Source organism: Oncorhynchus masou, chromosome 28 (assembly GCF_036934945.1).
Source record: "Oncorhynchus masou masou isolate Uvic2021 chromosome 28, UVic_Omas_1.1, whole genome shotgun sequence".
Taxonomy (NCBI): domain Eukaryota; kingdom Metazoa; phylum Chordata; class Actinopteri; order Salmoniformes; family Salmonidae; genus Oncorhynchus; species Oncorhynchus masou.
The window spans coordinates 43,605,485-43,615,260 of record NC_088239.1 but is presented as its reverse complement, the minus strand read 5'-3'; positions in this window follow the sequence as shown (position 1 = coordinate 43,615,260).

Here is a 9,776-nt window from a genome sequence, read left to right as displayed (position 1 = left end):
TTGTTACTTACTGTACAGTCATGGTTACAATTTCTACAGCTCTGCTGTGGTGGAGCCTCAACATACATACAACAAACTTGAGCTGCATCCTCTGTCTGAAGCAATGCCAAGCAACTTAACCAAATTAACACTCCCCTACATATTATTTAGACATTAAAACTAAAACTTCTAATTTGGCTCTATACTACATCCAGCATTTTGGATTTGAGATCAAATGTTTAATATGAGGCAACAGTACAATGTCACCTTTTATTTGAGGGTGTTTTCATACATACAATGTATCTGTATTACCATTTAGAAATGAATGCAGTTTGTATCTAAAATGTGGAAAAAGTCAATGGGTCTGAATACTTTCTGACTGCACTGTATGTATGGAGCATAATGTATTTACAGTTTTATTCACGTTTTCAAGTACTGCTGACAATTGATGCATTCCGATTATTGCATAGACTTTTATGGACACCTACAGTACCAGTCAAAAGGTTGGACACAGCGACTCATTCAAGGGTTTTCCTTTATTTTAAATTGATTTTTTAGTATTTTCTACATTGTAGAATAATAGTGAAGACATCAAAACTATGCAACAACACCTATGGAATCATGTAGTAACCAAAAAAGTGTTAAACAAATCCAAATATATTTTAGATTCTTGAAAGTAGCCACTCTTTGCCTTGATGACAGCATTGCACACTCTTGGTATTCTCTCAACCAGCTTCATGAGGAATGCTTTTCCAACAGTCTTGAAGGAGTTTCCACATATGCTGAGCACTTGTTGGCTGCTTTTCCTTCAATCTGCGGTCCAACTCATCCCAAACCATCTCAATTGGGTAGAGGTCAGGTGATTGTGGAGGCCAGGTCATCTGATGCAGCACTATACATTCCTTCTTGGTCAAATAGCCCTTATACAGCCTGGAGGTGTGTTTTGGGTCATTAGTCCTGTTGAAAAACAAATGATAGTCCCACTAAGCGCAAACCAGATGGGATGGCGTATCGCTGCAGAATGCTGTGGCAGCCATGCTGGTTAAGTGTGCCTTGAATTATAAATAAATCACTGACAGCGTCACCAGCAAAGCACCATCACACCTCTTCCTCTATGCCTCACGGTGGGAACCACACATGCGGAGATCATCCGTTAACCTCACAAAGACACGGCAGTTGGAACCAAAAATCTAGAATTTGGACTCATCAGACCAAAGGACAGATTTTCACCGGTCTAATGTCCATTGCTCGTGTTTCTTGGCCCAAGCAAGTCTCCTTTCAATAAACTTTGATTTGATTTGATTCAGTTGATGCTGAGGTGTGTCTGTTACTTGAACTCTGTGAAGCATTTATTTGGGCTGCAATCTGAGGCTGGTAACTCTCATGAACTTACCCTCTGCAGCAGAGGTAACTCTGGGTCTTCCTTTCCTGTGGTGGTCCTCATGAGAGCCAGTTTCCTCATAGCCCTTGCTGGTTTTTGTGACTGACCTTCATGTCTTAAAGTAATGATGGGCTGTCATTTCTCTTTGCTTATTTGAGCTGCTCTTGCCATAATATGGACTTGGTCTTTTACCAAATAGGTCTATCTTCTGTATACCACCCCTACCTTGTCACAGCACAACTGATTGGCTCAAATGCATTAAGAAGGAAAGAAATTCCACAAATTAACTTTTAATAAGGCACACTTGTTAATTGAAATGCATTCCAGGTGACTACCTCATGAAGCTGGTTGAGAGAATGCCAAGAGTGTGGCAAAGGGTGGCTACTTTGAAGAATCTCATATAACATATATTTTGATTTAACACTTCTTTGGTTACGACATGATGTCCTCACTATTATTCTACAATTCAAAACTGCTCCAGCTTCTTCAAGTTGGATGGGTTCCCCTGGTGTACAGCAATCTTGAAGTCATACCACAGATTCTCAATTAGATTGAGGTCTGGCATTTGACTAGGCCATTCCAAGACATTTGAATGTTTCCCCTTAAAACACTCGAGTGTTGCTTTAGCAGTATGCTTAGGGTCATTGTCCTGCTGGAATGTGAACCTCCGTCCCATTCTCAAATCTCTGGGAGACTGAAACAGGTTTCCCTCAAGAATTTCCTGTATTTTGCGCCATCCATCATTTCTTCAATTCTGACCAGTTTCCTAGTCCCTGCCGATGAAAAACATCCCCACAGCATGGTGGCAGCATCATGGTGGTGGCATGGATGGTGTTCTCGGGGTGATGAGAGGTGTTGGGTTTGCGCCAGATATAACGTTTTCCTTGATGGCCAAAAAGCTACATTTTTGTCTCATCTGACCAAAGTACCTTCTTTCATATGTTTGGAGAGTCTCCCACATGCCTTTTGGCGAACACCAAATGTGTTTGCTTATTTTTTTCTTTAAGCAATGGCTTTTTTCTGGACACTCTTCCGTAAAGCCCAGCTCTCTAGAGTGTACGGCTTAAAGTGGTCCTATGGACAGATACTCCAATCGCCCCTGTGGAGCTTTGCTGCTCCTTCAGGCTTATCTTTGGTCTCCTTGCCTGGTCTGTGAATTTTGATGGGCGGCCCTCTCTTGGCAGGTTTGCTGTGGTGCCATATTCTTTCAATTTTTTAATATTGGATTTAATGGTGCTCCGTGGGATGTTCAAAGTTTTGGATATTATTTTAGAACCCAACCCTGATCTGCACTTCGGCACAACTTTGTCCCTGACCTGTTTGGAGAGCTCCTTGGTCTTCATGGTGCCACTTGCTTGGTGGTGCCCCTTGCTCAGTGGTGTTGCAGACACTTGGGCCTTTCAGAACAGGTATATATTTACTGAGATCATGTGATAGATCATGTGACACTTAGATTGCATACGGGTGGACTTTATTTAACTAATTATGTGACCTCTGAAGGTAATTGGTTGCACCAGATCTTATTTAGGGGCTTCATAGCAAAGGGGGTGAATACATGTGCATGCACAACTTTTCAGTTTTTTTTTTTTTAAACAAGTAATCTTTTCCATTTCACTTCACCAATTTGGACTATTTTGTGTATGCCCATTACATTAAATCCAAAGAAAGGTCCATTTAAATTACAGGTTGTAATGCAACAAAATAGGAAAACGCCAAAGGGGATGAATACTTTCACAAGGCACTGTATGTGTATCTGCCATATTTTTTTTCTTTAGAGTAAACTTCCAGAGGTGAATGATCGTAGATGACACACCCCTTCAACATGCATACTGCAAACAGACCAAACTCATCTTGTCTAATCTTATCTTTGGTTGACGTGAAGAAAAAAAACATGGCGAACGTGCACAAACTACCCATCGTTGGATTACTTTCGATTTCTAGAAAATGTTTTGCTGAATTATTTAGATCAATGTTGAGTTCACCTGTGATGTGATGAATTATAAATAGTAATTGCTATTAGCTAATTCATATTGTGGTTTCTGTCAGCCGAGAGTTATCTAAATATGAATGCTTGTGTTACTTCAATCTCCAGCCTACATTTTCCAGTTTGGATGACTGGTGTATGCCGTCGCTACTTCTGTGAATGTCTATAACATTGCATCCAAAAATAGACTGGTCACATTCAGGACATAACTTTGTAAGGACAACGTTTCTGGAAAATGTTTCTGCTGAAAAAACAGTGTGGCTAGCTCAAATGCTGAATTTTGCGTCAATTGAAACTGTACTTTCTAAATAAGCATTCTAGTCACACCGATTGGAGGGTACGCTGCAGGGACCACTGTAGAATGATCACACCCGTTTGTTGGTACATGTGAAAAGGTGAAAGCAGACTTCCTGTAATTCTACACATTTTGCCATGACTTGACTGGCTAGATTGGGGCATCGGGTAGCCTAGTGGTTAGAGCGTTGGACCAGTAACCAAAAGGTTGCAAGATCGAATCCCTGAGCTGACAAGGTAAAAAATAAATTGTTAATAAACTTAGGGATGCAAATCATGCAGCGCCATGTGTCACGATCACAGATTTTAGAGAAAGAACAAAGTTTTGTCCGATTGACAGGTCTCTTCTTTTGGTCTGGGGCCGCTTTGTGGCCCGTGGCCCTAAGCAACCGTCTATGTCGCTTACGGATGGAACCGGCCCTGGCTATATGTCTAAAGATAGCTGTAACATTGTACTTCAATACATATGGGATGAAGATGTAACATATTTTGACGAATGAATTACGATTTGTGCGGAAGCAAAAGGCTACAGACAGATCATGTTTTTCATCTGACCCTGGAACCTCTGCTGCATACAGGCAGGCTGTATGATTCTGCTTGCTCTGGGATCAAGAGACGTGACCATGTTATATATCCCTAGGCTTCATTTGCGCAGCGATTGTGCGAGTGTGTTCGGCCGTGTTCAGCCTCAACACCGCTGTTCACACCCATAGGGCTGAAGTGGAGCGGGTCAAGAGCATCGGTGTCCACGTCACTAAGGATCTATCATGGTGCAAACACACCAACACAAGTCATGAAGAGGGCACGGCAACGCCTACCCCATAATGACAAAGCAAAAGCAGGTTTTTAGAAATGTTTGCTAATTTATAAAAATGTTTAAACTGAAATATCACATTTACATACATTAAGTATTCAGACCCTTTACTCAGTACTTTGTTAAAGCACCTTTGGCTGGGATTACAGTCTCGAGTCTTCTTGGGTATGATGCTACAAGCTTGGCACACCTATATTTCCGTAGGTTCATTTTTTTCTCTGCAGATCCTCTCAAGCTCTGTCAGGTTGGATGGGGAGCGTCGCTGCACAGCTATTTTCAGGTCTCTCTAGAGATGTTCGATCGCGTTCAAGTCCGGGCTCTGGCTGGGCCACTCAAGGACATTCAGAAACTTGTTTTGAAGCCACTCCTGCGTTGTCTTGCCTGTGTGCTTAGGGATGTTGTCCTGTTGGTAGATGAACCTTCACCCCAGTCTGAGGTCTTGAGTGCTCTGGAGCAAGTTTTCAAGGATCTCTCTGTACTTTGCTCCTTTCATCTTTCCCTCAATCCTGACTAGTCTCCCAGTCCCTGCAGCTGAAAAACATCCCCACAGCATGCTGCTTCTGCCGCCACCACCAACATGCATCACCATAGGGATGTTGCCAGGTTTCCTCCAGACGTGACACTTGGTTTTTGCATGCACTGTCAACTGTGGGACCTTATATAGACAGGCGTGTGCCTTTCTAAATCATGTCCAATCAATTGAATTTATGACAGGTGGACTCCAATCAAGTTGTAGAATCATCTCAAGGATGATCAATGGAAACAGGATGCACCTGAGTTCAATTTCAAGTCTCATAGCAAAGGGTCTGAATACTTATATAAGTAAGGTATTTCAGTTTATAAATTATTTTAATACATTTGCAAACATAACCTGTTTTCGCTTTGTCATTATGGGTTATTGTGTGTAGATTGATGAGAAACCTTTAATTTTTTTTTATTTAAATACATTTTCTTGCTCTCTGCATTGTTGGAAACATTTCACTGTTAGTCCACACCTGTTCTTTAGGAAGCATGTGCCAAATAATATTTGATTTGATTTGATCAACGTTTGCACAGTAGCCTGTTGAATAATATTTTATATGCCTAAAACGCATTATCAAAACGCATCATCCAAGTGCAGCGTTTGCCTATGCTTACACAGATTGACTTTAACAAATGTTTGTATATTTTAAGCCCTCAAACACCAAATTAGGCCTACCTAATTTCAAAATATGCCATCACTGTCAAACGTGAATGATAATTCTTCTCGTTTTACGGGTGAAATGTCCAAGCCGCATCTGAGTGTCAACCATAACCATTTTATCTCACTCAGTTTCATGAGAATATGCATTTAGATCTTCTTGAGGGACGGGAGTAAATACTCTGAGCGGATTTCAGAGCAGATTATATTAACTACAGATTTGCCTTCCTGTACTGTTTCCATCTGAGCTCTGGTGCGACCATCCTTAATTAAGGCATATGAATACTTTCTCAGGGCACTCTATACGTATCCTTTAACATTTTAGTGGAAAAGTGGTGGAAACGTGTGCCAATTTACCATTTTTCGCAAATGTTTTCATGCTTAGTACAAATAGATTACATTTAAACACTACAAAAGTATATGGGTGTTCCCTGAAGTCCTCTGATTGCAATGATATAACATGATATTATGTGTGGCCTAAATTTTGTCCCATAGGAATGTAATTATGTCCAGCAGAGAGACAGGTAACCCATTATGATGGTACCTTTCAGTCTTTACACAAAGTGAGCCAACTACTAATGGCTATAATGCCATTGCAGATGTAATAACCTATTATACTCTGAAAGAAAAGTTTTCCTAAATGACCGCCAAAACCAGCTACACTCTATTTGAACATGATTCACATGGCTTTAACTTCATAAATAATTCATAAATAATACAAATAATAAATGACATTCTTCATAAGTAATAAATAACATTCTAAGTACAGGGAAGTAAGTACAGGGGATGTTTATTGTCACATTTCTTGAAATTGACAAATACGGAATATTTTATTTTATGTCATTGTAATTGGTAGACTGGAGCAACCATTTGACAGTGTTTAAATGTAAAATACTGAAAATGTTCACCACTTTACAAAACAAATATTTAAAGGATACATATGCACAGTATACAAAACATTAAGAACACCTGCTCTTTCCCTGACAGACTGACCAGGTGAATCCAGGTGAAAGCTATGATCCCTTATTGTCGTCACTTGTTAAATCAACTTCGTCCAGTGATGAACATGAAGGGGAGGAGGCAGGGTTTAAGCCTCGAGACAATTGAGGCATGGATTGTGTATGTGTACCATTCAGAGGGTGAATGGGAAAGACAAAACGTTTAAGTGCCTTTGAACGGGTTATGGTGGTAGGTGCTAAGCTCACCCGCTGCTGGGTTTTTCATGCTCAACAGTTTCCTGTGTATATCAAGAATGGTCACAACTGTAGGAAGCATTGGAGTCAACATGGGCCAGCATCCCTGTAGAACGCTTTCGGCACCTTGTAGAGTCCATGCGCCGACAAAAGGAGGGGACGCAATATCTGGAAGGTATTCCTAATGTTTGGTGTACTCTGTGTATATGGCATATTTGGGCAATTGTATTGTGTGCTCCAGACCCCCACAAACATTTGAAGCCGTCATTGGGCCAATTATTTATGGAGATATGGCCATTGCAAATCCTTTCCAATATGGCCCTATGGAGCTAGTTGTTGGTCATTTTGGAAAACTGAGTATAATCTGGGGTGTCGGGCTGCTGGAGCTTACTGAAGGAATGATTAACATATCCCACATTTTATTGTTTCAGCCTGAATTCAAGATGGATTAAATTGATGTTTCACTCTCACCCATCTACACACAATACCCCAGAATGACAAAGCGAAAACACGTTAAGACATTTTTGCAAAATTCTTGAAAATGAAATACAGAATGATCTCATTTACATAAGTATTCACACCCCTTTGCTATGACACTCCAAATTAAGCTCAGGTGCATCCAATTTATTTTGATCATCCTTTAGATGTCACTACAACTTTATTTGAGTCCACCTGTGGCCAATTCAATTATTTGGACATGATTGAAAAAGAAACACACCTGTCTATATAAGGTCCCACAGTTGACAGTGCATGTCAGAGCAGAAACTATACCATGAAGTACAATGAACTGTCCGTAGATCTCCGAGAGAATTGATGAGGCATATCTGAGGAAGGTTTTAAAACAATTTATAGAGTGTGGAAGGTTTTCAAGAACACAGTGGTCTCCATCATGGGAAATTGAACAAATATGGAACTGAATCTGCCTAGAGCTGGCTGTCTGACCAAACTGAGCAACTGGGCAAGAAGGACCTTGGTCAGGGAAGTGACCAAGAAGCCAATGAGCACTACAGAGTTCCTTGGCTGAGGGGAGAACCTGTAAGAAGGACAATAGTCTCTACAGTATTTCACCAATCTGGGATTTATGGGAGAGTGGCCAGATGGAAGCCACTCCTGAGAAAAAGGCACATGACAGCCCACATGACAGCCCACATGACAGCCCACATAGCCCAGTTTGCAAAAAGGCACGTGAAGAACTCAAAGCATAAGGCAAAAGATTCGGTGGTCTGATGAGACACAAATATAACTCTTTGGCCTGAATGCCAAGCGCTATGCCTGGAGAAAACCACGCACAGCTCGGGTCTACCGAGTGGCACAACGGTCTAAGGCACTGAATCGCAGTGCTAGCTGTGTCACTACAGATCCTGGTTTGATTCCAGGCTGTGTCACGGCTGGCCATGAGGCGGCACACAATTGGCCCAGCATCGTCTGGTTTATGGGAGGGCTTGGCCAGCCGGGATGTCCTTGTCCCATCGCGCTCTCATAACTCCTGTGGCAGGCCGGGTGCAGTGCACGCTGACAGGTGTATGGTGTTTCTTCCAACACATTGGTACGGTTGGTTAAGCGAACATTGTGTCAAGATGCAGTGCGGCAGGGAGGACGCATGGCTCTTGACCTTCGCCTATCCCGAGTCTGTACGGGAGTTGCAGCGATGGGACAAGAGATATTGGATATCACAAAATTGGGGAGGAAAAAAAAAATAAAATGTATCAACCAGGCACAGCTCATCACCCACCATCCCTACCGTGAAGCATGGTGGTGGCAGCCTCATGCTATGGGGATGCGTTTCAGCGTCAGAGACTGGTAAGGATAGTGGGAACAATGAATGAAGGCAAATCCTTGATGAGAACCTGCTTCGCAGTGCAAATGATCTTAGTCTGGGGCACCCCAAGCATACAGTCAAAGCAACACTGAAATGGCTTCAGAACAAGATTGTTAAAGTCCTTGAGTGGCCCAGCCAAAGCCCAGACTTGAATACTTGACGATTGCCGTTCACCGCTGCTTCCCATTTAACTTTACAGAGTTTGAGAATATCTGTAAGGAAGAATGGGGGGAAAAAATCCCCAAATCCAGATGTGCAAAGCTGAAATATCTATGTAATTGCCTCCAAAGCTGTTTCTACAAAGTATTGACTCGGGGTGTGAGTCCTTATGTAAATGAGATGTTTCTGTATTTCATTTACAACAGATATGCTAAAATGTCTAGGAACATGTTTTCACTTTGTCATTATGGAGTAATGTGTGTAGATGGGAGAGATTTGTTTCTTTAATTTTCTTTATCCATTTTGAATTCAGGCTGTAACACAATAAAATGTGGAATATGTCCAGGGATGTTTTCTGAAGGCACTATGTGGCATCTTTGGGCCATTTGTGTGTTTTCTAGACCCTCTGCTGGTTGGCAGCTGTACAAAAACCCTCGGAGTGGAGCAACACACTACTCAGATTAACTTGATCAACCAAGTTGATTTCTCCTGTTGACTCTCTCAATGTCCAGAGACTCTGGGTTTGCGCCCAGGCGAGTACCCCTGGTTACATCTATCCAAGTAGTTACCTATACTGGGTTTCTTTGCCTATTTTTCAGCAGCCATATTGGAAATTACTGCCAGGGGGGGTGATGGACAAAATCTGCAATGGCGCCTCCCGAGTGGTGCAGCAGTCTAAGGCACCGCATCTCAGTGCTAGAGGCATCACTACAGACCCTGGTTCGATCCCGGGCTGTATCACAACTGGCCGTGATCGGGAGTCCCATAGGGCAGCGCACAATTGGCCCAGCGTCGTCAGGGTTAGGGGAGGGTTTGGCCAGTGTAGGTCGTCATTGTAAATCGAGTTTGTTGTTAACTGATTTGCCTAGTTAAATAAAAACAAAAATAGTAAAAAATACTTATTTAGACATGCCCTAGCCTTGTGAAATATGGTGGCTCTATCACAAAGTCAAAAAAATGTCACATAGCTGCT